At 43.2% G+C, this 26,647-nt stretch overlaps 1 protein-coding gene across 2 annotated transcripts in view; it reads right to left on the bottom strand.

Annotated features, from left to right (window-relative positions):
• The window catches only part of PLPP5 (phospholipid phosphatase 5), a 135,352-nt gene extending 117,852 nt beyond the window's left edge, over positions 1-17,500 (bottom strand). The window contains exon 1 of one of the 2 annotated variants that reach the window (XM_069214022.1): positions 17,291-17,500. The gene's annotated coding sequence lies outside the window, so the exon portion shown is untranslated. The remainder of the gene's footprint in view (positions 1-17,290) is intronic. The other variant, XM_069214023.1, reaches the window with a different exon arrangement.
• Positions 17,501-26,647: the final 9,147 nt, after the last annotated feature.

The following is a 26,647-nucleotide window of genomic DNA, read 5'->3' as shown; positions in this document are numbered from 1 at the left end:
TCTAATCAGCAGTGGGTGGTAAAGGGTAGATTTCTGGCTGATAAGGCAGGACATGGGGTCCTGAGTCAATGAGGTTAAACATTTAGCTCACAAACTATCCAACCACTCACCTGTGCTATTAGATTTGGGGGTTCCTGGTGCCATACACATTGGCCACTGCTGGCAACTTAATCTGGAAATCCTGCTAGACTGTGTCTTTGGGAAAAAACTACGAACTGACATCTTTGACTATTTAATAATTCATGTTGGTACAGTGGAACATAGGGACACAGTATGGGAGGACTTCAATCAGAGGCACATGTATAGCACTGAATGGTAGCATACTCATATTAATTTGGGAGTATTTAGTTCGTCTGGAGAATGTTAAGGCGACAGGAGACGGATACTAGAACAGTTTAGGGCCTGTCTGAATTTTCTGCAATTGCTGAGGAAAGTAAATACTGGAGTAAATATGCGCATGCCAGAGCATTGGGGGAGTGGGGACAAGAGCCCTGACAACTATGAATAAATGTCCATGGGTAGCCAATGATTTTTTAGAAGCAGAGAATTCTCTGAAGTGCCTCAGCAAACTACCACACAGATCTTAAAGATATTTCACTATATTATGTAAGCTTATACATATCAAGGAGCCCAAGGCCCCCTGCACAGATCGTGTGTTATTTGGAAGACGTAGCACTGGGGTAGCGGAGCAACACCCACCTTCTCTTTCTTATATAACCATTCAGAATAGAGGAAATACTAGCAATAATATGAGAGTTGTTCACTAGCAAAGCACCCAGGTGAAGATGGCTGTCTGACAAGGTCTACAAGAAATACACCAATATCCTTGCCCACACCTGTTTAGTGAATATGAGCAACCTCAGGAACAGTGCACCCTTCCCCCTTTGCGCTGCAAGGCAGTTCACATAGCACTGCTGAAAACTGGATATGCCACTCTCAGGTTGCGATTCCTACCAATTTGCCCCTCCTGAGTTGTGATGCTAAAACTTCTCTCTGATACCCCCTAGGTCTTGGGCAGATCAGAGGACCAGGCTGTAGTAGGAGAGGGGGTTGGGAATGGAATTCCTTTAGGAAATCTGGACATTTTGCTGTTCGCATATGGAAATGATCATTTGCAGTAGAACACTGTATTATCCACTACATGTTTTTACGGTGTTCTTTATTACACTCCCTGGTCAACCTAAAAGTCTGGCCTTAGAGAAAACTCACAATGAGATGTGGCGTATCAGAAGCTCATTTCACACATTTGGCTTGGTCCTTTAGTACAGGCATACTGTCAGGAAATACTCTGCTAGGATACAAAGGGTAATTTATCCAAATCCCAGGATAGCCTTTCTGGACTTAGTTAAAGAATTAGACACCCCACACAAGAAATTTCTCACCCTTAACTTGCTCGTGGTGAAGCGTCAAGTGGCCTGCTGCTGTGCAGGGGGAAGAGAACCGAAATTTAGGCAGCAGCTAGATTCCATGATTTACTGTAATGAACAACTGGAATTACATGCTGAATTATTGTCACCATCCTCAAATCCCTGGGACATTTAGAGTCCCATTAGAGCATACTTTTCCTCGTGAGAGGCTGCCTAGTATGATGGATGCATGTGTGGAACCTGAATATGGGGATGCCGGTCGAAGCTCACTGATTGCCTATGGTTAATAGGTTTGTGTAGGTGGCCATGGAGAGGTGTCATTTGCGTGCCAGTATGTGGATAGTTTGTACCTGCTCACTCCCTTCGCAGACTGAAATATCTATGTGCTACGTCTAGTTGAAGGTCCTACCAAACCTTCAGGATGGAGCCAATAAGTATCCTTCTGCTAGACGAAAATAGGCATAAACTAAACGTGTGCTCTATTGTTGTATCACTGTGCTCCTGGGTTGTTTTTAAGTTTTTCTAACATGCATTGTGTGTGTGTGTATATATATATATATATATATATATATATATATATATATATATATATATATATATAGAGAGAGAGAGAGAGAGAGAGATAATTAACAGTAAATTCTGGCACAGGAAAATTGTGTGTTATTAGGCTGGCCAAGCCACAGTAAAGATCATTTTTGACATATCTGAGCACCAGAGCGCATTTGGAAAAAAAGAAAAGGGGTCATTTCCTGGGTGGGACACCATGAAAGAGTTTTAATATTTAATGAGTTCACTTTCAAAGCTTTTAGCAAATTCATGTGATAACTGTGCTTTAAAATGTACTATGTGACCCCGTGTTCTATGCAGGCACGGTTCCAGGACGTGAGACCTGGGAGGGCCATGAGAAAGAATGGGTGGGCCATAAAGATGAGTGCGGTTATCTAGAGTCTCTCTAGTGCCTGAGAGCTGGGTCTGGGCATGCTGATCTTGTTTGGATGTGAGCTGTGTACCATACCTACTGCCAGGTTCTGTCTACTAGCTTTATAGTGCTAGAGGTTTAAACCCATAGGCTTAATCTCATCTGCTGTCTCCACGTCACCGTCTTTTCCTCAGTCTCACACTACCCTGTCCCGACTTCACACTCCTCTCTCTCAGCTTCACTCAGCTGTCCCTCTCACCTCACACTCTACTTCCCCCATCTCTCTCTCTCTCTTCACCTCATCCAACTCTCTCTCATCCTTATTGACCTGTTTCTTTGCCGTGCCCTTCTGCTTCTCCACTTCATCCTCATATTTCTCTTACCTGAACCTCCTTTCTTTCTGCCTTATACTACTTTCACTCTCTCCTGATCTTGCCATCCTCTTACTGCACGTCAACTTACTCTAGCTCCACTTCACTCCTCTACTTCCATCTCACCCTTTGGACTCCACATTGTCCTTCTCGCTCTTCCTCACCCTTTTCTTTGTTCCTTGCCCTCCGCTCACTCTTGCTCACCCTCCTCAGTCTTACGGACTCTCCCTCGACATTCTATTTTTTTCTTACTATCCTCCCTCCTGTCTCAGCCTCCTTCCTATAATTCTCCTATCTGCTTCACCTACTCCGCTCCTCACCTTACCATTCTCTCTCTCCACTGCACCCTCATCCCACCTCACACTCTTCTGTCAGCCACTGCATCACTGCTGCTACCGATGTGGTAATGGTTTTGTGTATGCAGAGGAAGGAGGTGTGTGCATGTGCTTGTGTATGTGCATGGGTGGGTGTATTGAGGCCCTCCACATTCAAAACAGTGGCAGCACTAAACCCTGGATTTTATAGCGCATTCTCATGAACATACATGAGATTTACAGATACCCAGGGATATGCGTGTTGTAACTAAATAAGCAAGGTAACAATTGGAAGAGAAATCAAAAGTGGCAACCTGAACAGCAAAATCAAACCAGACATCAACTGTGTGCAAGTTTCTACCTGTCTGCCCACTGTGCCAAGAGAGTACATTGTCCAAGGTTGACGACTGAACTTCTAATTTGATGGCTAGTTTCACAACCACTAAATTGTTGTCAGTCCTTTGAGCAGAATGCATCTTATGGGTAACAAAGAGGAAACGTAGAATGCATGTGAGTGCCTCAAAAATGAACCCTCTCTCCTAAAATGTGACTGGCATGTTTTCTCTTATTTCCCAATCTCCTGTCTCCCACCAGTCTCTCAAGTTCCCATCACTCCCTCTTTTCCCCATCACCCTCCCTATCCATGAATCTCTCCTCTTGTTTTACCACTATCCTCCAGTCTTAGATCCCTCCACCACCACTTAACATTTGCTTATGGTCCTTCTTTGTGACCACATCCCATTCTCATTATCCCCATCCTTCACCAATGTCCTCCTCTGCCTTCACCCTACTGTATTCCTGTCCCTCTGCTTACCTCTCGTCACCCCAAACTCAGGACATGCTTAACACCCCACTCCCGCACACATTACTAATTTTGTTTCTCAAAACCCTGTTCCATCTATTCTACTTTCTCAAACTCCATTTTCATCCTCCTTTATCCACTTCTCACACCTTCTTCACCTTCTCTACTTTATGATGCTCATGATCCCCTACTCCTCAATAATCAACCCTGTCATACTTCTTCTCTTCCCTGTTAATCACTTCTTTATCCACCTGTTTCCTTTTTATCCTGTCTTGTATGTCCTTTTCAACTCATCTTTTCTATCAACACTCTCTCCTCTAATTTAATTCTCATCTCTGTGCCACATCACCTTTTCCTCCAGTCAAGATTCTAGACCCTGTAGACCTTGGGTACTCACAAACACTATTCCAGGGGCCAAAAGGTATTGTCTGTGTTGTGACCGAGGGCCGCAATAATGCCAGCAGGGTGGCTGTACATAGGAAGCACTGATATAATATAATGTGATGTACTAAGGTGACACAGTTCTTCATGTTAATGAAATACTCTTTGGAATTTTAAATACCTGGTTACATTTTTGCTGCAGGGTGCCTTTAGAAACACATTTATTTTTAAAGTTAGCTGGTGCGGGATGACTTAGTTGCTTCCCTTTTTTAACTTCAATTAACCTTTAAATAAAGGCTTGTCTTGTCTTTTTAGATAACTTCCTTCTCAGTGTTAGTGCTGAGATAATAAAGCAGCAGCCCAGTGCTCCTGACCAGGGGGCCGCATGTAAAAGTCACCAGGGCCGCATGCGGCCCCCAGGCCGTACTGCGATTATCACTGCTGTAGACCATGGATACTCAAAGTACGGCGCACTGGCCTCATGCGGCCCCTCTGACCTTTACATGCGCCCCCCCTGGCCAACAGGAGCACTGGGCAGCTGTTTGCTTGACTCCACACTAACAATAAAAATATTAAATAGACACACAATCATTTATTTCAAACTTAAAAGAAAGGAAATAACTAGGAACTCCTTTGCTCAACTTTAGAAACACCTCCATTTTTAAAGCCATCTTGCAGCATAAGTGTCATAAACTAAGACAGTCTATTCAAAATTTAAAAAGTGTATTGAGTTAACATGCAGAACCTTTTCACCATAGAACAATTTATTTTATCAGTGCATTGAGATGTATTAATTTAAAAGTGATAGTTTTCAAACATAAATGTGGCAACATTCATTCTGTCCCGTACCAGGAGAACAGCACCAATAGTAAATTAAAGAGACAAGTCACTTGGTATGTGCACTTTATGGGTGGCCTGGGTTCCTATCACACATGAACAACATTATAGTTTATTAAATGAAACATAGAAGCAGGTTAGAAGCAGCGCACACCATGAAATCATGTAACTCGAGGTCCTCTCATATGTGATAATGCAGAAAAAGGAGGGGAAATGATATTAAACAATTGCCTAGGCTCACACAATTCAAAAAAGTGGATAAGCCAGGATTCATTCCAGGTTTTCTGGTTTCCCATTGTTTATTTCAGCCACTAGATGTATATCCTTCGCTTCTCCTGCACCTATCTGGCCACCAATCTCCCCCACCACCCCACCTGACCACCTGGCATCAATGCGGCCCCCGGGCACATCACAGACCAAACTTTTTGGCCCATGGGAAAATGTTTGCGAGTACCCATACTGTAGACGCTGCCATGGAACCAACTCCCGGATACCTGAAACAGATTGGTCTCATTGGTACTCAAAGCTTTTGAGATTTCTTACTGAAAACTTTTCAAGTGCCAATTCAGAATGGGAGACTCAAGTTGTCACCCAGAGACCAATGCAAACTCCAGTCCAGGTTCAGTTGCCACTGGTCAGCTGGGCACTTCAGAAAAAAGGCCTCTTCCAGCTTTTTTGTGCCCCACTAGCCAAACAGGACATTGGCCATCTGTCTCTTGGAGCCCACTTATTTGTCCCAAGTACAAGGGGGAGCAGCTGTAGTCTTCAGGGCTCCTCTAAAGTCACAGAAAGCGTATCCGGTCCCCTTCTGATCTGCCAAACTACAGTGTTCAGAGGAGGGTGCCTTGGGGGGCACATTATGGTTGGCATTAGCTAGTGGGTGGAGGTGACTGGGTGTTGTCAAAGTTGCCAGGCCCCAGACTGCCCACTTTTTCAGTTCTCAGTAGTTTCCGTTCGCCTTACTGCAAACAGGTCCAAAGTGATGTAAGGGCAATGATAAGATGGCCAGCGTTCAGCCACATTTAACTTGGGCTCTGATAGCTTAGGGTGTGCAGGAGAGTGAGCTATGGAAATTATTAGTGTCTTCTGACATCAAACACTAAACTCCAGTTTGAAGCTGGCCCTAGACCCGCAACAAAAAAAGAGAGAGAGAAGTCTGGTAAGAGAAAAGCAGGGCCCTTCAGCAACTAGAAAGAGGATATACAAGGACTGAGATCTGATCACGTGTGATGTCTTTCAAGGGTGCAACATGTTTATATGTACCTCAGACAGGTCGTTCAGGCAGGATTTGACATTGTTGTACCAACAGAAGGGGCAGCAGCTCTCATCCTGAATGTGCAGCTAATCTCAGAGTAGTCATAAGTGCCTATTCAGGTCGATCAATCTAACAAAGTGATTTAAGTGTGGCTCATGGAAGGAATTTCACACCGCAATAAAGGCTAGGTACCAGCTGGGCAGAAACTTGGGAGCTAAGGCAAATTAGCCTCTAGGAGCTTCATGGCAGGGCAGATGTAACTTTGTAAAGGTTACTTTTTCTTACTATTTATAAAAAATCCAACTTCACAAGTAAACTGGATTTTTAATAAGTATTAAAATACAGTGGCTTATTTACTATCCCTTGCTGGTCCTAACCCAAGATAGTGCCAAAAGCCATGTTTTGTAGGCCCACTCTGTAGATAGCACAATTGTTGCTGCAGTTCACAAGTGTCATTTAACTTCCAGGCCCTAGGTGCATTTACTAGACCATACATTGGGGACTTACAGGCAAGTTAAATGTGGCAGTCAGAAATAAGCCAATTAAACCATATATAAAAAGGAGAGAATATGCACTCTACAAATGCTTAGCCGGAGGAAAGTGTACAGAATTAAAAAAACAGCAAATATAGGATGCAGAAACAAAGAGAACAAATCTGGGGTGACCATGCAGAAAAGGCAGATTCCCTTCAGTATCTTTTTTCCAGAAAAGGAAGGGTGATTAGCAAGATGTTAAGCCACAGATAGTAGGAACATCTCTGCAAGAAGTGCATTGGATTATTATATATTATCAGTTTAGGACCAAGGAGTAACAGCAGGACTATAATCAGAGCAACTGGAATAATGCAATGGGGAAGTCCAAATTATGCAACGGGGTTGACTAAGTTATGCAGTGTAATGAGAGCTAGTATTGCTTTATTATGTTGTCATTTTTTTCCACACATGTTAACACTGTCTGGAAAAAAGTGTCACCTCAGTAGTACCAGTTTAAAACACAACTACAGCAATAAGCATCTGAAAAGTGACCAGTAAACCTTTGTGAAGAGTCTTCCACTATGCAGCAACACTTACTTCACTGTTTAGTAACTGTATCAGCAGAATTGCATAATTCCAATGGCTCCAACTATAAAATATTTCTGACTATTTGTCTGACAAAATGAAAGCATGTGTTGGAAGAGAATAAATGCAAAGTCACTGGTACCTCAAAGCGGAGTTCGTGTTCTTTAAGTTCCTTCAAACTATGTTAGCAAACTCTGCCTTCTAAGAGCACCTCAGGAGATTGTGGGTAGGAGGGAAAGCGGCAGGACATGCTGCCATTGCTTTTCTTTGTATAATGGTCACTTGCACTGCTCCTTTCCATACTGTATGACAAGTTTTTTTCACTTAAGAAGTGTCAAAGCGCTGTCAATGTCAGTGTTTCCGCTTAAAATAATGCCAGAAGCAAGACCACCGGAATTCTGCGATCCTGCAGCTTTAGTGTATTCTGCATAATTATGGACTTTGCCATGTCACATAATCCATTGTGTCACGAAGACGAGGAAAAAGGAGAGAAGCAGAGTGGGCACTGTAAAGGCGGAAAAGCCGAAAAACTGCAATGAGCATGGGCAACTGAGCAGCGCAGTACAGGTACACACTGGGTCTCTGGTTCCGTGGTCCTCCAGTCCCCCGCCCTTGCCTTTGCTCATCTGCAACTTTTAGCCTGTGAGACCCAGGCGTGTCTGTCTGCTCCGCCCAAGCTCCACCCATGCTAGCAGAGCCACAACACGGGGGCAGGTGGTTAACTTGGCTGCAGTACAGAGCACTCCAGGGGCCTCAGGAAACAGAGGTTCGGGTGCTCTGGTGCTAAGGATTGAGGTTTGGGGTGCCACTGGTGCTTCAGGCGCTCCAACCATAGCAGCAGCCGCACAATTTACCCTCACTTAACCGTCAACATGCCGGCCAGGAGCAAGCCTCAATTTACCCTAAACGTTCCACCCACGTGCAAGCCCAGGAGCAAGCCTCAGCAAGCGAGGATAAGCGGGAAAAGTAGGCCTCGCAGAGGCAGAGGTTACAGCAGTTAGTCTATCCCTGGCCATCCGAGCCCAAGGGTAGAGCTCCGGCCCACGGAAGCGGCCCAGCCAGGTCTGGGTGCGGCTTGTGGCGGAAGGAGCGACTGTCACCCAATCATCCCACACAACGTCTGCTCGCCCAGCTCACTCGGTCACAAGCATCCCCTAGGACTCAGAGCCATAACCTTTCAACCAGCAATTAATTGCCATTGGCTACAGTTCACTGTGTGCTCGTGCCTCTCCCTTGTGGTGGTCAGCCAGGAGGAGGCGTAGCAGCGGTCGGTGGCGTAGTAATCTGTATAAAAAGGAAATGGAAAACAGCTGCAGATCACATCAACCAATTCTGCTAAACTCCTAAAAAACGGACCAGGAAGACAAACAGATAATCTCGCGTTCACGATCACAAAAGAAAGCCTGTAACAAGCCCATCAAGTGAATTGGACCGTCGACCATCATTAGCAGTTTACACGAACCCCTTCACATTAAAAAGAATGAGATCAGGGAAATCTCGTCAGCCACCAACTTGCAAGTCATGAAGACGAGCCTCACCGAAAGATAAAGAATAGTCTTGTAAAAATGAAAATAGGCACAAAAACAAAGGCTAGTTACTGCACCACCTCCAGAACAGCTTGTCTCCTAGTTTGGGAAAATAAATCCTCAGCAGAAATTTTCTTTCTAAAAGACCCATTGGCCACAATATATGCTATGCCAGGCTTATCCTGCCCAATCATGCCACAGAAAACAGGTATCAATGTAAGCTCCTATGAATTAGCCCTTTGAATGGATCAACCCAGTTGGGGCTTCCCAGTGTATGTAGGCCCCACCTGTTGCCGCCCATTGAAAAAGATAATGCAGGCACTTCGACACCGCAGAGACCCAGCATACATGGGAAACAAATACAGGGACCGCTCAGGAACATGCAAGCACACCAACACAGAGTGCATTCAAACCGGCAGAACAGGTCTGGGCTTTGAGAGTCAGCGAGGGGAACAAGGATGATGTCTTTATGGAAGCTCAAAAGGTTGGAGACATGGCTACAGACTCATCGAAGCAACGGAGCTCAGGAATCTCCGAAAGATGGATCCTGGTCTGGTGCGTTGTCAATATCAAATAAGGCTGATCTACTACAAGCTCTGGAATGCAGAACAATAAGTATCCAGTCACCCGGCCATAGCAGAGGTCCCCTCACACCCTCCTCTCACAATGTGCAAGGAAAGACTGATCAGAAAGTAGTTTCAGTACCCCTTGGCAGAGCAGAGCTCAGTACAAGGAAACTGAGGCCACGAGAGTTGTCATGACCCCATCACTAAACTTAAGCCAAACAACTTTTCCCAAAAAACCTCAATGGTCAATCTTTCGTCAGGTCATGAAAACGGAGCAAAGGTCTAACCTCACATGGTTGCCAACACCACCAGTCACTCACCATGATATCATCCACAAACAAAATTGAATCACCTTCACCAGTAGGCGTGCACATGCATCATCCCATACAGTGGTGGTGGGGGGGGGGGGGGGTACGCTACTAACTATGTTACAACAGTCAAATGAAGTGTTGAACTCACAATCAGACAAACTCGATGTCCAAGAAGACCTAATGAACCTGATGGCAGCACACATAGTAGGAATCAACCAGAAGCTGGAAACTTTAACAGCATTAATCACCAGGGTGCAAGCCGTGTACTCACCACCAAGCGCTTCAAGGCTTGCACATGTGGTCCAATAATTGACAAACTGGTTTCGCTACCAGAAATCTTGTACACATTTATGCGATTAGGCAGAGACTCTCTGCAACACACTCCATCAATTAAAGGAGGCCCGCCAACAGAACAACCAGGTGTGGTTTTGCCACTGCTGGATAAACACTGTGGAAAAAAAATCATGAACCACAGAGATGCAGTAGGGGCCAATTCAGCGGCCAGGACAGTAAGAGACCAGAAAGTACAGCAAACTCACAAAACGGCAACGAAAGCGGGCAGGGAAAGGGAGGAACAAGCACCCTAAACCCACGAAGAATGGAGCTAAACAAGTTTACGCAATCTGCACAAAACAAAGCAATCCATGGAGAGACAAACAAATGTTTCACCCAATAGTTCGAATACATAAGGTTTTTTAGCACCATCCAATTCAGCATTGTCAAAAACACCTCAACAGCTACACAAAATACGATTAACAGACACATTGGACCACTGCACATGCACAATAAATAGCAAAACTCCCCAGAGATATACACAGGCGGAGGCTACACAAACAAGAGACAGTATATCTCGAAAAAAGTTGGAAAACCGGGATCATCACAAGCAAGCGAGGGCTTGATAGGCAAGCACACCAAGCCTGGTGAATAAACTGACAATTGCACTATAAATAAGACCAAAAGCCCTATATCGCCCACAGCACTATTTTTAGAACGAGATTGCCTGCCAACATTGGTGAGTAACAAGAGGAATACAACCAACTTAAATACCCATAAATGGGATCCCATATCCATAACCCTAAAAGGTCAAGAATGGAAAATAATAGGCTTAGTGGCTCCATTTGAAAAAGCATACTACCTGGATGGGTCAACACGCAAATCAACATCACAAACAAAAGGTCCCAGGCAAGAAGCAAGCTCAGCCTTTTGAAGACAACAGACTTGGCTGGCCAAAGCCTTGCAGGACATAGTAATCACATAAGATCTGGCCCTATTACCATCCCAACCAGTAGCATGAAGGACAGTCAATCAAAGCTCGCCTGCCAGGGTACTCCCCACAAGGCAGCCATGATACTCTGAGTAGAGGCAACCTGCTGAGACTGTTTAGGGAGATCCCGGAATTAAGAGGAATAAAATCATCAGATCTGTAAGCAGTGGAATTTTGGCCAATAGAAAATCGGCAGCAACAACATGGAAATCAAATACAATTGTGGACCTGATCCGTACATTTAGCTTACATTTTGAAACCTGGGGAATCACTATAAAAAGACATCAACCACCCAAATATCCATACCCCCTGTTACAAAGGATGGGGTCAAGCTTGGCCTCATCCACCACAGAAAAAGACCCAAAATCTGTTTCATTGGAAGCAAGACGTTCCTCACCCGAACTGCTACTAAGAACGTCTCTATCTTCAGCCAAGGATGGGGGCAGACAGGCTCAGCAGAATTCCACAGCTAAAGTCACGCAAGATTGGACCACAATATTACAAATCTTGGATTCTCATCGCTCATGACACTGCCACGCGGCAAAAAGAGGATTGTCTTCTCTCAGTCTCAACACGGCCAACAAGAGCATATTAACATTTGTTCATGGAACGTCCATAGATTTGGAGAAATGTTGCACGACCATGAGACAATATCCTTCCTCCAAAATTATGACTTAATTTTACTACAAGAAACATGGTCCATAACCTCAATACCCCTAGTAGGCTTTCACGAGTACCACATCCCAGCAGAAAGGATGTCAATCTATGGTCACCCAAGGGGGGGGGGGTGGAGGGGAGTCACATTGACATTTCAACAAAGTATAAGTGGTCGCTGGAAGAAATCGATTCAGGTGTAAACTGGATCCAAGTTATAAAACTGGATAGTAAAATGGAAGCAGCAGCAAGCGTCAGCCTGCTTATAATAAACACATTTTCACCCCTAAAAGAGCAAGAAAGGATGGTGACACTTATGAACCTAAAAAAGCTGCTGCAAAATTTCTAACAGCAAAAGCTATTCTTACTCTCCGAGGATTTTAACATCAATCTGGCTGAGAACGCCTTGAAGACTGGGAAGACTCAAGGGGCACTCGTAGCCACCAAACAACGGAAACAGCTGGGAGTTCAAGAGCTCACAATCCTGAACAGTAAGTCACATGAAGACAGCCCAGCAGCAATAATTTATCTAAGCAGAAAGCAGCAATCAACCATAGACTATACTCTTGTAGGTGAGGACACACTCCCTCTGGTGAACACCATTAAAATTCACCCCTGTCACGAAAGCGACCACTTTCCACAAGTCCTAAATATTAACCTAAAGTTGCATGAAACCTGTAAACCAGACAACTTGATCGAAAGACTGGAAAGCCACAAACTAAACAGATTAAGATGGCGAGGAGACAATACAGACCAAATTATGGATATGGTCTATGAGCACGTAAATAAACAAGGGGAATGTAAAGAGGACCAGTGCCCCCAATTATGGTCTGCTCTAATTAAAATCCTACAAATAAACTTTCCAGCAAAGCAGGCACAATACAAGATGTTTGAGGGAACTAAGAACAATGTGGCAAGAGGTAGGGAACCTTGGTTCAACAGTGAAATGTGTGAAAACTAACGGAGAATAGCTTCGAAAATAATAAGATTGACAAAAGAATTTTAAAAAAGGCAACAAAATTGACACAACCAATTTGACTGCAACAAAGAAAGAATATGAAAAAGACTGCCAGAGGGCAAAAAGCAGATATATTGAGGAGCTGTGGGTAAAATTGCTTTTGTTAAGCAAACAGCCCAATAGTAGATTCTTCTGGGGAATGCTTAACGATTTAACAAAGGGTCAGGGACGTCACTGCAGCGTAATTCACGAGGAAGCCTGGATTGCGCACTTGAAAGATATGTATGCCTTCGCCAGCAGCAGAGAAAATACTATTATAAACCAACACCCACAGACTCAGGAGAACCTAAGCTCACAAGGACCATCAGTCACAGAGAGACTAACAGACACAAAGAAGATAGAGGGGATCATAAAAAAAACTGAAGCTAGAAAGAGCAGCAGGGTCCAATGGTCTACCTAATGCACTATTTAAGCATAAAATAATGTGGCCTTTTGGGCAAGGTATCTAGCATCCCTCTTCAACTACATCTACTCCCGGAATAGCGTCCCAATGTCCTGGAAGGGGAGCACTTTTCATCCAATATATAAAAATAGAAGCCACATCTCACCAGGCAACTACAGGCTAATAGCCTTAATGGACGCGGAAGCAGAAATGTAGGTGTCCTGCATTTTACAAGATCTTTTAGCCCGAGAAGAAATGTCTTATACCGAAAATCCAAACTGGGTTTATGGCTGGCATGGGAATAACAACAAACTTGGTAGCTTTGAGCATATTGGCAGAAATAGCCAGGAGGAAAAGAACTAGGCTGTTTGCCTGTTTTATCAACCTCAAATAGGCACTGGATTGAGTGCCACGTGACTGCCTTTGGAGGAAATTGGAAGCATGGGACATGCCAGGGAAAACGCTTAATGTAATTATTGGCCTATATAGCGATACGTGGGCCCAAGTGAAATTTGGAGACGTAGCAGAGTCACCTCTAAAATTTGTACCAGACATGGCCTGAAGCAAGAGTGTGTCCCGGCCCCATGTCTATTCAATTTATACTAAGCCGACTTGAACACCTACTTGACAGCAGTAGACTGACATCCTCCGATCTTGGTAAATGAAAAAAATAGTATGCCTGCAATAAGCAGACAACATATTCATATTAAGTCAAACTCCAATCAGCCTGCAAAGACTGATCAATGCCCTCGCAAGATGTATAGAGCGGCAAGGACTAAAGCTGAACTTGAGGAAAAAAAAAGTAGTGCGGCTAGTGGACTTCAAATACAAGGCACACAGGTGGTTCATTAAAGGCCCGCAGGTTGAGTCCACCCATTCATATAAATATCTGGGAGTTATCTTGGGCCAACAACTGTTGTTTGCCAACCACAACATATCTGTACTTGCGAAAGCTCAGTCTTTAATATTTGCCTTCAAGCTTCTGAAAAAGAAATTGTGCGGTCCATCGTTTAGTCATCTATTAAAAGTGATGGCAGCCCAAGTCCTACCCTCTTTGATATACGGTCTCGAACTATGGCATGGCAAGAAAACCTCCACTTTAAATCAGTTTCAAACAAAGGCCTACAAAGCAGTTTTTGTCTCCTCAAAGCAGCATCCCCCTGCACAGGTGTGTTTGGAATTCAGCTTCCAACACCACAAATTCCAACGATTAAACTCCTTTGTGAAACTGTGTTGGCGACTTCGTGCAGTTGAACAGTTTATGTTGGCTTGAGATAAAAGCCCAAATGGAGAAAAAAAAAAATGAATCAACTCGTGGGGTATCTACCTTGAGAAAGCTCTGATTGAACTTAAGCTACAAGATGCATGGGTCAGCAAGATGGGACGTGTTGCATTTGCCAAGGCTGGTGCTAGCGCAAGTGTTTTAATAAAAATTGAGTTTTTATGTATTTTGAATAATAAGTTTATGTAGAAAAGAAAATAACGTAGAAAAATAATGCATGCGTTTGGAAATGTGGTTACGAAGAATGGCCACCAATGTTAACGAAATGTACTAATCAATGATTTAATATTATGAAATGTTGAATATATGTTAGACTAATGCAGTAATATGTCATATTAAGGGTTATGAATTTAGCTCTAGCTTTATTAATTGTAGGCCTTAACTTAGCAAGTGTCTTAGCCTACTTGCCAGGCCTCACGTAAAGGCAGTATTTCTTAGCGTTTAATAAAATGGCTGTCCTAGAGAGGTAAACTGTGAAATTTCTATTGTATTGTTTAATTGTGCTCATAAAGGAAGCTTCTCATGAGAGCTGACTGCTAAAAGATGATGTTCGAGCTAATGCAACATTTTATGTGTAATACTGACTTTCCCAGAACAAGAACAATGAAGATACTGACTAGAGTAGAAGCTGCAACAATATTGTTACCTGACAAGCTGGATGATGAGGACATTGCAAGACAAACCAATCAATGACATGTGAATGGAGTAATATTAGAATTCATACCAGATTTTGGATTTTAGTTTTATTGGACAAAGTATGAACATACGATTAACTGACCAATAGGGATTTGGGGAATAGTTTTAACAGTTGTGACTTAACAGGATCACACTGAGAGAAGACCGCCAATTGCCCATTTTCTTCCTGATGGAAAGGTTACTACTTTCTTGTGTGTCTTGACAAGAAACGTGCTTAACTTTAATGCTTAGAGACTTTGCGTTTTCAGAACTTTGATGCTGAATCCTGATGCCTTGCTGATCGACTGATGTCCTGAGGACGAAGACCGTCTCTGCTTTGCTGATCCATACTGAGGATAGGTATTATAACCTAATTTGTGATTATTATGCATATTTGCTTTTTCTTTCTAGGTACCAACTGCGCTGTTTTGATAGAGCCATAGTTAGATGTTTTTCCAAATTTGTGTTACTAAATAGTTTTGCAAGAAGCCCAACATGCTGATGCTAATATGTTAGTTAAGGATCCTCACTCATTTATTGTGATAACAGGGAATAGTGTTTAATGAATTTCTCTGCTAAACATCATATATATATTTACATTGACACAGTTGACCTTGCTATTGATTTGCACCATAACCTTAGAATGCGTTGTTGTTCAAGCTTTGATTAGATTATGTTTCTTCGCCTCTTTGGACAGCCAGTATTGTTTCTGTATGTGTTTCATTTGATTTTGAAATTAATCTACATGACCATAGCATTATTAATATAGGGAAATAAATATCCTAACTTTCACTAAAAGGTGTGGTTATTCATGACTGAAATGTCATGGTGTGTGACACTTACTGACTCCATTGATTGTTGATGTTATCGATTGATGTTGATTATTGTGTATTGATTATGTACTGGAGCTATGGTAAGAACATCTTAATTGCGAGTTAAAAGGTTCATTGACCTATTTGCGTCCCCTTGTAAGTTTACTTATTAATGTCAGATGCGCTAACACTGCCAACCGCTCATCTAAGAAGCAGTCATTCATTCTAAATAGTAACATCCTTGCAAATCAGTGGCATGCATGGACTCTGCGGAACTCTTATACCAGCTTGAAACGTCAAACATACATTGCCACGCACTTTGATCAAGTCACAAAACAGAGATTCATGCTCTTCCGATTTGGCCTCTGACTTCAATGACCTTCTACAGTGGTTTTCAGCTAGTTTTCTAAAGCTTTTAACTGCCAATGTCCATTAAAGGCTGTGAAAACACCCCAGGACACAGGCAGCAAGCTTGTTTTTTTTTTTTTTAGGTTGAGCACGCAAGCGCTCCGACATGTTGTAATCTATATATGGGCTTTAAACCACACCCACCACTCTCACTCGTTCATGGGCTTGCCTTACATTTGTCCCTCCTTGGGGCAGTTTTGTTACTGCCTTGGCCATCGACCCGGTTATAAGGATAATTGCACATTTGCCGATATGTTTGACTGCGAGTGAACTTTTTTTTCCTTTTGTGTCTCTCCTTCGCGCTCATGGCAGCCATGTTGCTTTGAATCAGCTTGCTTATGTCAATTGTTTTACTTTTCATTTTCAATCTATGTGGCAAGAAAAGTCCAGTTAGAAATTTACAACGCTAATAGCTCTAACTCTAGCAAACGCAAAACCCATTTGGCAGGACCCATTGCATTGCAAAGGCGTGTTTTTTAGAGGAGAGGTTTGTGGCCAGAATGGGGGCAAAAGTGCCTCTTAGGTGCTTCTCGGCACGAAGCCACGCCCCCTCCAAGGCTCCGCCACCTCCTCGCACTGGGATTGTTTGGGAAACTGGCAGGTCTGCAGCCTACCGCAAGACTTAAGAAGAGGCATGTACTCCTGCAGTTGGCCATGTTATTGTGTGTGTTTAAAGTCTTCATGTGAGTGTGGATGGATGGACCTTGAACTTTCCCTCGCCTTCAATCCGTATTAGTGCCGGTTGGGGGCGGATATTTCAAGCGTGGGCACTACTTCAGGGCCGGGAAGTGACCTGGGCCATCTGAGTGGCTATAAGCAGCAAGGGCACTCTAACTAAGAGAAGTGTTCTCTGGTGCTGTCAGCTCCGCAGGCGTGTGAGTTTATTCTACAGCTTCGCTTTGATATGGGGCATGTTACAAATAGACAGGATAATATGGGATGTAGGACTCCTACCAGGCATGACTGACATAAACACAGGTGGGTAGTTCTGCCCTCATTTAACCAAGTACCGACTTGCTTCGCACCAAAAGCAGGCGGCGCCGCACGTCGACGGTTTATATACCGCCGCAGGGGCGAAAGTCACTCACCTAGCGTCCGTGCTTTCCGGATTGCTTCTGCCGTTTTCCTCTGTGCTCTGCAGGGGAGGCGCCGAAAATGTTGCCTTCCTCCTTTCAGTAGACGTGGCAGTAAGACCCGCCTCAAGCAGTCACCATTCCCTTCCCATCTTTCATTTAACGCGCCACTCTGACAAGACAAGATTCCTATGACAACACATTTCGCCGGTGTACACCGGCGGTGGTTTATTCTCCGGTGCGCATGTACAGTTCGGCTGCCCGCGCCATCTTGATTGGCTAAATGTCAGGTGAACAAACTCGGCGGAGAGCGCCATGTTAGCTCGGATTACGCTTTTCCTGAGTATGAGTACTGTGATGTTCAGAAACGAGAATGTTGTTCTAGGAAACGGATTATCATCTGATCAGATTGTTCTGTCCCTAAGTGAAGGGGAGACATTTAACCCCGTAACTTCTGAGGCGTTTCTACCCCATTTCGGTTCCCTTTTTCGAGTACTTAACGGTTACCTCTATAACGTTTTGTCCATATCAGGTATCCACGCCAAATTTGCATAATTTTTTAATAATATTATGGGGATTGTAAAGGTAGCCAGGGTTTGTGGATTTCCCTGGAAAGGAGGAAAAATCAAGGCCAAAATATTGCTGTTTTTTTCTGGGAGGGGAGGAGCGCTCAGCTGAAAAGTGTCTTTTTTTCTAAAGATGGCATCAACTAAAGATTTGTGGTGCTAAAATCATTATATATATATATATATATATATATATATAAAAATTAACCACACGTTTGATACTTTTCTAAGAGGTAGCCATGTTTTCCTATTTTTTATGCTTTAAACTGATGGAACAGATATGTTAATTAAAGAAATTACTAATCATTGTGTGTTTATTAATGAGAAAAATGCATAGAAAAATTAATATTAGAAAATAATGTGTATAATCGAAAATGTGCCCTTGGAGAATGGTAACCATGATAACAGATGCAAAATAATGAAAAAAGAATAACAAAACGTGTTAATATATCATAACTGAATGTATAACCTATGTTTTATGTTAATTCATATTCTTAAATTATCCGGACTAAAGGCCTGGGTCCTGCTTGCTCATAACGTGGAGACTTCGAAAAATGTTGCGAGGACTGGTAACTGTAAGGAGAAACCTTGTTCAGAGTTCAGACGACTTAGCTGGAACATTCTGCAAAGTACCAACAGACAGGAGATGATGAAGACAATTTGATACAATTATGTGTAGTGTAGGCTAAATGTCCTTTCCCAGGACTTGAACAATAGAGGCACTGACTAAAGACTTGTATGCAACAATTTTGTTACCAGAAGAGCCGGATGATGTTCTCATCGCAAGAAGAACCAATCAGTTTTATGGGACGTAAGGTACATGCAAAATTAGAGATTTGGTAAACAAAAACTATAGGTTAGAGTCACAACTTCTGATTGATGGACAAATTAGCAATTAGTGGGACGGATTGAGAGACCCTAATAAAAAGTCATGACGAGGGGAGCAAAATCAGAACTGCGAGGAGAAAGATGATGACGTCAGGAGACTCTGTCCGAAGTGCTGATAATTGGGCTTATACTCTGTGAGCCTAGTACGTAGCTGACCACTGATGACCTGGGGGCGATAACTGACTCGTTGCTGATCCATCCTGGATAGGTAGCTATGAAAATGTGACTGACTTATTTTGTGCCTTTTCTTCTAGGTACTAACTGCGCTGTTTTATTAGAAATTCTCTCTTAGGTAGATTTTTCCAAATTGATGTTTTCTCTAAATTGTTTTCGCATGAAGAACCCCTGGGCTGATGCTAATCTTGGTTAGGTAGGCTGACAGGGGAGATGTTGACAGTGACAAATGACTGACAAAGCTCATGTTGTTGTTAGTCGCATATGTTTTTCCCAAAGATAATGTCTTCTAACTGATGAATTAATAAAGAATTGATTTGAATAAACTTTGAACTAACAGATGACCTAGAATTGTAAGAAATAGGGAATAAAACTTGTTAACCTTTTTCATGAGTAGTGGTTATTTCTTATTAGCATGATTATTATTGTGGTTTTATAAAGTGGTTATCTTGTTTACTGATGTTGATTTTTGGTTCAGTGGTTACTGCATGACTAGGATACTCCATGCGATTCAAAAGATTCATCAACCTATACGCATCCCCTTGTAAGTTTACTTACTAAGGACCGGGCGTGCTATCAATTTTTGTTAGCAGCTTCACGGTTAGTTTCCTTGGGGAACTAGTTATATGGTGACTACTGGTTATGGTAGAAGTTTAAATTAGGGTTAGTTGTTTGTATTTTATGAGATTTGAATTTTATTTTTCTGAAATGGCAACAGTAGCAAAGATGATGTCCCCTTAAGCCCAGAAATGACTGCTAGTAAAGTTGGGTATGTTCTCTGCGTGTTTTTGAGATAGTAAGAAAGTGTAGGTTGCGCTTGCATAGGCTTAAGCAAATCGCAGGTGAATTGTGAGGTATAGTAGGGAGTCTGAGTACTCCAATTGAGGTTAGTAGGAGTGTGCGTACTCCGTAGTATGAGAGTAGGGAAGTCGTCGAACTTCACAATGGTTGTGGCGCTTTGTGCTAAAAAAATATCCACGTGGTTGTTGATGATGTACAGACCCTACATGGTCTAAGACTCCGTAGTATATTGACAAGTGTAGGAGACACTTGGTTATATGTTGCAATTTGTGTGGTTTAGTAGGTTGATCGGGCGTGGTCAACAAGTCGGTGTGTGTGATAAGTGGGTAAAAAAGATTTCGACTGAGATTTGGCAAGTTTTATGTGCACCAGGACAGACCCATTGATCAGTTGAGAGTAAAATTTGCGGGTCGAATTTTGCTTGCAAATGTGGGAGACTGAGAAAGAGGAATAGCTATATGAGCCATTGGTGAAAATCCATAAAGTCTCTAAAGCGATTGTATCCCTTCCTGTAGTAAACCAGCAGGTTTGTTTTAGTTATTGGGTTTTGGTTAGTGCTCGCAGTAAGTTGCATTAGTTGTGTGAATCAAGTCAAGGAGTTCGAGCCGCAAGGCTTTGTCAGCCGCTGTGAGAGAGTGTGACGTCAGAGTGTGCTGCGCTGGGATAGGTTGGTTAGTCAGAAAAGCCGCGACCAGATTGGCAGCCGTCCATAAGAGGCAATTGGTTGAGTAAGCAGGTGAAGGGAATCTTGGGAGTAAAAGTCATTTCATTATTGAATCAAGAAGTAAACAAAGCAGGCAAAATGAAGTTTTTCAAGGCATTCAGGAGTGCGATGAAGAGTGACACTTACATTAAGGCATACATGGGGAGCCAACCCCACTGGAAAATACTCTGGCTTACATTGTGATGAAGGAGCGAGGTGTAGCACCATGTTTGTGGTTGAAGCAATGGTGCAAATTAACCAAAAATCAAGGGTCTTTAGCGTTTCAAGAGCATGGAACGTTTAATTTGAGAATTTTGGATCCATTGCGAATGTCATTGTACAACATGAAGCCATTACCGAGACCAGCACAGTTTGAAGCTTTAGCGGTCTGGGAGCTAGTGGCTAGACAGCAACAAGAGATGAAGCTTAAGAGGAGGATGAAGCGAGTAGAAAAATCATTAGCTGAAGCTAGATGGGATTGGGAACAAAAAAGATGGAGAGCATTGACAATTCAGTATGTCAAATTGTTTCCCGCAATTACAGAGGGAGATGAGGCAGAAAAGGAAGATAGTGCCAAGGAGGATGAGAGTGGAGGAAGAAAGCAAAAGATAAAGTCCTATGTAGATGATGATGATTCTGATGTTGAGGATCTCATTACACAGTTGTTAAGAGACAGACCTCCACCTTCAACAACCTATGCAGGAGGTCCAGGTACTAATGCTACTGCCCCTACGGCTGCTCCGGTACAAGCCCAGGGAGCCGAGGGAGCTGTACAGGCATAAGGCGGACAATTACCAGGGGTAGTATAGAGTAGACCTAATGCAGGAACTAGCACTGTAGTTCAAGCGCAGACACATCCACCTTTGGTGCAGCAAATGTATCCAGATGTGCCGGTTCTTGAGACAGTCTCGAACATCATGGTGCCGAGGGAGCAGGTGCTTCCGAAGCCAATGCTGATTCAAACAGATCTGACACCAATGTTGCTGCCTTCAGCTCAAGCACAGAGTCTACTGAAGTTTACACCATTGACAGGAACGCAGTCAGATATTACACCAGTTATGAATCAGGCAATGGGGGTAACATTCCCGCAAGGTGCAAGTGGGAGAGCAGCTCCAGATGCAATATCGCTACCAATTACTGTTGGTCCAGCGGTACCCTTATTTGCACAAAAGAAACCAGATGGAGGGGAAGAAAGTAAAATGTAACAGTGCCTTGTAAGGAGGGGAGTGGGTGATCCCGCGCATCTAATGTCATCTGCAGGACAAACTTTCAATGGATCTAGACCTCTAATGGACCTTAGTCCACTTGTAGCACTTTCAGATGCAGTGAATGGCCCAAATGCGAGTCAGAGTTTGAGGCTTCTGACACTGCAAACTTCAGGTGCAGTGGTACAACAGCTTCCAGTGCCAAATGCAAATACCATTTCATTACAGGGATTGTCAGCTCAGCAATTAAGTGAATGGTTAGACAGTCTAAACACTCCCCAGAATGCATCAATGGGTGAGGATCAGATAAATCGTGTTAGGTTGATGTAGGAAGTTGGCTATGTATATACTATTTCAAAGTAAGAAATAGTGTGCACAGAGTCCAAGGGTTCCTCTTAGAAGTAAGATAGTGGCAAAATTAGATACTTCTAATGCTCTATTTTGTGGTAGTGTGGTCGAGCAGTAGGCTTATCAAAGGGTAGTGTTAAGCATTTTTTGTACACACACATGCAATAAATAAGGAACACAAACTCAAAGACTTACTCCAGGCCAATAGGTTTTTATATTGAAAAATATATTTTATTAGTTTATTTTAAGAACCACAGGTTCACGATTTGCAGTAAACACTTTAAATGCAAGGTACTTCACTTAGATACTTTAGGAACTTTGAATAAAAGCAATATCATAGGCAGTCTTTGTAAAAATGGCAATAAGCTATTTTCAAAGAGGACACTGCAAAAATCAACAGTTCCTGGGGGAGGTATGTAAAGTTTAGTTTAGGAGGTAAGTAAAACACTTACAAGTCTCAGTCCTGGGCTATATACAGCCCACCGTTGGGGGTTCAAGGCAACCCCAAAGTTACCACACCTGCAGCTCAGGGCCGGCCAGGTGCAGAGGTCAAAGAGGTGCCCAAAACACATAGGCGCCTATGGAGAACAGGGGTGCTCCGTTCCAGTCTGCTAGCAGGTAAGAACCCGCGTCCTCGGGGGCAGACCGGGGGGGTTGTAGAGCAGTGGGGGTGGAGACACAAGTAGGTACACATAACACACCCTCAGAAGCACAGGGGCAGCCGGGAACAGTGTGCAAAGCAGGCGTCGGAATTTGTATTGGAGTTAATGGAGGGTCCCGGGGGTCACTCTAGCGGTGCAGGCAGGCACAGGGGAGGCTTCTCGGGACAGTCACCACCTGGGCTAGGCAGAGGGTTGCCTGGGGGTCACTCCTGCGCTGAGGTTCGGTTCCTTCAGGTCCTGGGGGCTGCGGGTGCAGTGTTGGTTCCAGGCGTCGGGTCCCTTGTTACAGGCAGTTGCGGTCAGGGGGAGCCTCTGGATTCTCTCTGCAGGCGGAGTGAGAAGTCTCACGCTTCCGGCGGGAAACATGCAGTCTTTGGAAGTTGCTTCTTTGTTGCGAAGAAGTAGCTGGTTTTGAGCAGGGCTGCTGCTCACGGGAGTTTCTTGGTCCTTTAGTCCAGGGCAGTCCTCTGAGGCTTCAGAGGTCGCTGGTCCCTGTAGGATGCGTCGCTGGTTGCAGGTTTTCGAAGTTGGTGACAGGTCGGTAGGGCTGGGGCCAAAGCAGTTGTCATCTTCCTCCTTCTGTGATGCTATTAATTGTGTTTGACCAATGACTTTGTGTTTCACCACTGCACATATTAGTTGCTCAATGTTCACCAGTAGCACATTACATGTATTCAGTTTAGCTGCCTATTGGCTTTAACGTGGCATTCAACATTACATTTGGTATTCAGTTTAGCTGCCTATTGGCTTTAACATGGCATTAGCCATTACATTCTGTATTCAGTTTAGCTGCCTATTGGCTTTAACATGGCATTAGACATTACATTTGGTATTTAGGTTAGCTGCCTATTGGCTTTAACGTGGAGTTAGACATTGCAGATGAGCTGTGTTTTTCCAAGCTGTGTTTTCCCAAGCTGTGTTTTTCCACATGATAGACCAAGCTGTGTTTTTCACACCAAACCCTAGCTGATAAGAGCGCGTAGATTTGTGTTTACCTCTCAATCCAGTCTGAGAACGAGTGAAGTTTGGAGAATTGGCCACTTTCCAAGTTTATTCAGTTCTCACACTAAGTTTGCTTTTAACGATGGCCCTGGGCAACAGCGAGGGGGAGAACGATCTTGACTTCAGACAGGAACGGACGTCAGTTGCCTGTCTCCCGTTTGGGTAGAAAATCTCTTTCTCGCAGTTGAACCGGAGTCATCAACTTGCAGGCATCAGAAAGATGAAGCGGAGTGATAGGCCCTACGGTGATGCAATTTTGACTTTTATGCTTTGCTTTGAAGTTATGCTATAATATAATTACATGTATTTGCTGTGTACATTGCAACTGAGAAGTACTTTGATATATTTTGCTTTCATTGCTGCGACTACTTTTAAACGTGTGCTTCCAACCTACTAATTTCGTCTTTCAGGAACCTCGTGGTGAAGTAATAATAACAATAAATGTCTTCTTTAAACTAAGAAATGCATTCCAGAAAGGTTTTGTAAACTTGGTCATAAGATAAGAGAAGGAAAGCAGAACATTTTGGCGTTAATCGGCAGTCTGGGAGTCGGGGTTGGAGATTGGAAGTGCACTATTTAAAAGTGTAATTGTTTTTTGTTGTTTAGAGAATTAAAGAAGCACTGCAGACCATGTTTGAAAATGCATGTGAAGTTAAACTGCCTTATGGTGCTGTGAGAAACATGTTTTCTTGTTTATCAGGACTGTGTGAGTCTTGGGATGAGTGCTTGGAAGCATATTTAGAAAATGTGCCTTTTGAAAGAAATGTTGTTCCTTTTATTCTTGACAGAAGGGTTTGGATACTTTTGTCTGTTTACAGAAAAATGCAGGAGAGATGTAGGCAGTTAGAACATGAAAATAAGAATTTACGTGAGCAAATTAGCCAGAACACATTATTGCAAGATAATGCTAAAATCTATAAAACTGCTGTTTTAGAAGAATCTGGCTTTTCCCATTCCAGTAATGAGAAGGTTAAAAAAAATGAGTCTCTTGAGAAGAGCGTAGATGTGCAGAACAGCCCACGGTTGTTGGCAGTTGAAGTGCATTCCTTAACAGATTACACTGTGAAGACAGCTGAGAATGTGATTTTCAGACCGCTTTTGCAAAGTACGATGTGTAACTCCTTCGCTGCCAGGCTTTTTCCCCCTCCTGTGCCGAGCCTTTTTTTGGCTATTTGGGGCAGTTCGCGCTTAGGCCCTCATAACTTTTTGTTCACATAAGCTACCCATGCCAAATTTGCATCCTTTTTTTCCAACATCCTAGGGATTCTAGAGGTACCCAGACTTTGTGGGTTCCCCAGAAGGAGGCCAAGAAATTAGCCAAAATACAGTGAAAATGTAGTTTTTTCAAAAAAATGGGAAAAAGGGGCTGCAGAAGAAGGCTTGTGGTTTTTTCCCTGACAATGGCATCAACAAAGGGTTTGCAGTGCTACACTCACCAGCTTCCCAGCTTTCAGGAACAGGCAGACTTGAATCAGAAAACCCAATTTTTCAACACAATTTTGCCATTTTACTGGGACATACCCCATTTTTATGATTTTTTGTGCTTTCAGCCTCCTTCCAGTCAGTGACAGAAATGGGCATGAAACCAATGCTGGATCCCAGAAACCGAAACATTTCTGAAAAGTAGACAACATTCTGAATTCAGCAAGGGGTAATTTGTGTAGATCCTACAACGGTTTCCTACAGAAAATAACAACTGAAAAAAAGAAAATATTGAAATTGAGGTGAAAAAATCTGCAATTTTTCTCTACGTTTTACTCTGTAACTTTTTCATGCAATGTCAGATTTTTTAAAGCAATATACCGTTACGTCTGCTGGACTCTTCTGGTTGCGGGGATATATAGGCTTGTAGGTTCATCAAGAACTCTAGGTACCCAGAGCCAATAAATGACCTGCACCCTGCCTTGGGTTTTCATTCTATACCGGGTATACAGCAATTCATTTGCTGAAATATAAAGAGTAAAAAATAGCTATCAAGAAAACCTCTGTATTTCCAAAATGGGCACAAGATAAGGTGTTGAGGAGCAGTGGTTATTTGCACATCTCTGAATTCCAGGGTGCCCATACTAGCATGTGAATTACAGGGCATTTCTCAAATAGACGTCTTTTTTACACACTCTCTTATATTTGGAAGGAAAAAATGTAGAGAAATACAAGGGGCAATAACACTTGTTTTGCTATTCTATGTTCCCCCAAGTCTCCCGATAAAAATCGTACCTCACTTGTGTGGGTAGGCCTAGGGCCCGCGACAGGAAATGCCCCAAAACACAACGTGGACACATCCCATTTTTTTACTGAAAACAGAGGTGTTTTTTGCAAAGTGCCTACCTGTAGATTTTGGCCCCTAGCCCAGCCGGCACATAGGGAAACCTACCAAACCTGTGCATTTTTTAAAGCTAGAGACCTAGGGGAATCCAAGATGGGGTGACTTGTGGGGCTCTGACCAGGTTCTGTTACCCAGAATCCTTTGCAAACCTCAAAATTTGGCTAAAAAAACACATTTTCCTCACAATTCGGTGACAGAAAGTTCTGGAATCTGAGAGGAGCCACAAATTTCCTTCCACCCAGTGTTCTCCCAAGTCTCCCAATAAAAATGGTACCTCACTTGTGTGGATAGGCCTAGTGCCCACGAAAGGAAATGGCCCAAAACACAACGTGGACACATCCCATTTTTTTACAGAAAACAGAGGTATTTTTTTCAAAGTGCCTACCTGTAGATTTTGGCCCCTAACTCAGCCGGCACATAGGGAAACATACCAAACCTGTGCATTTTTTAAAACTAGAGACCCAGTGGAATCCAAGATGGGGTGACTTGTGGGGCTCTGACCAGGTTCTGTTACCCAGAATCCTTTGCAAACCTCAAAATGTGGCTAAAAAACACATTTTCCTCACATTTCGGTGACAGAAAGTTCTGGAATCTGAGAGGAGCCACAAATTTACTTCCACCCAGCGTTCCCCCCAAGTCTCCCGATAAAAATGATACCTCACTTGTGTGGGTAGGCCTAGCGCCCGCGACAGGAAAT

This window comes from Pleurodeles waltl, chromosome 11 (genome assembly GCF_031143425.1).
Source record: "Pleurodeles waltl isolate 20211129_DDA chromosome 11, aPleWal1.hap1.20221129, whole genome shotgun sequence".
Taxonomy (NCBI): domain Eukaryota; kingdom Metazoa; phylum Chordata; class Amphibia; order Caudata; family Salamandridae; genus Pleurodeles; species Pleurodeles waltl.
The sequence above is the reverse complement of the archived record's forward strand: the minus strand, read 5'-3'. Positions and strand labels throughout refer to the sequence as shown.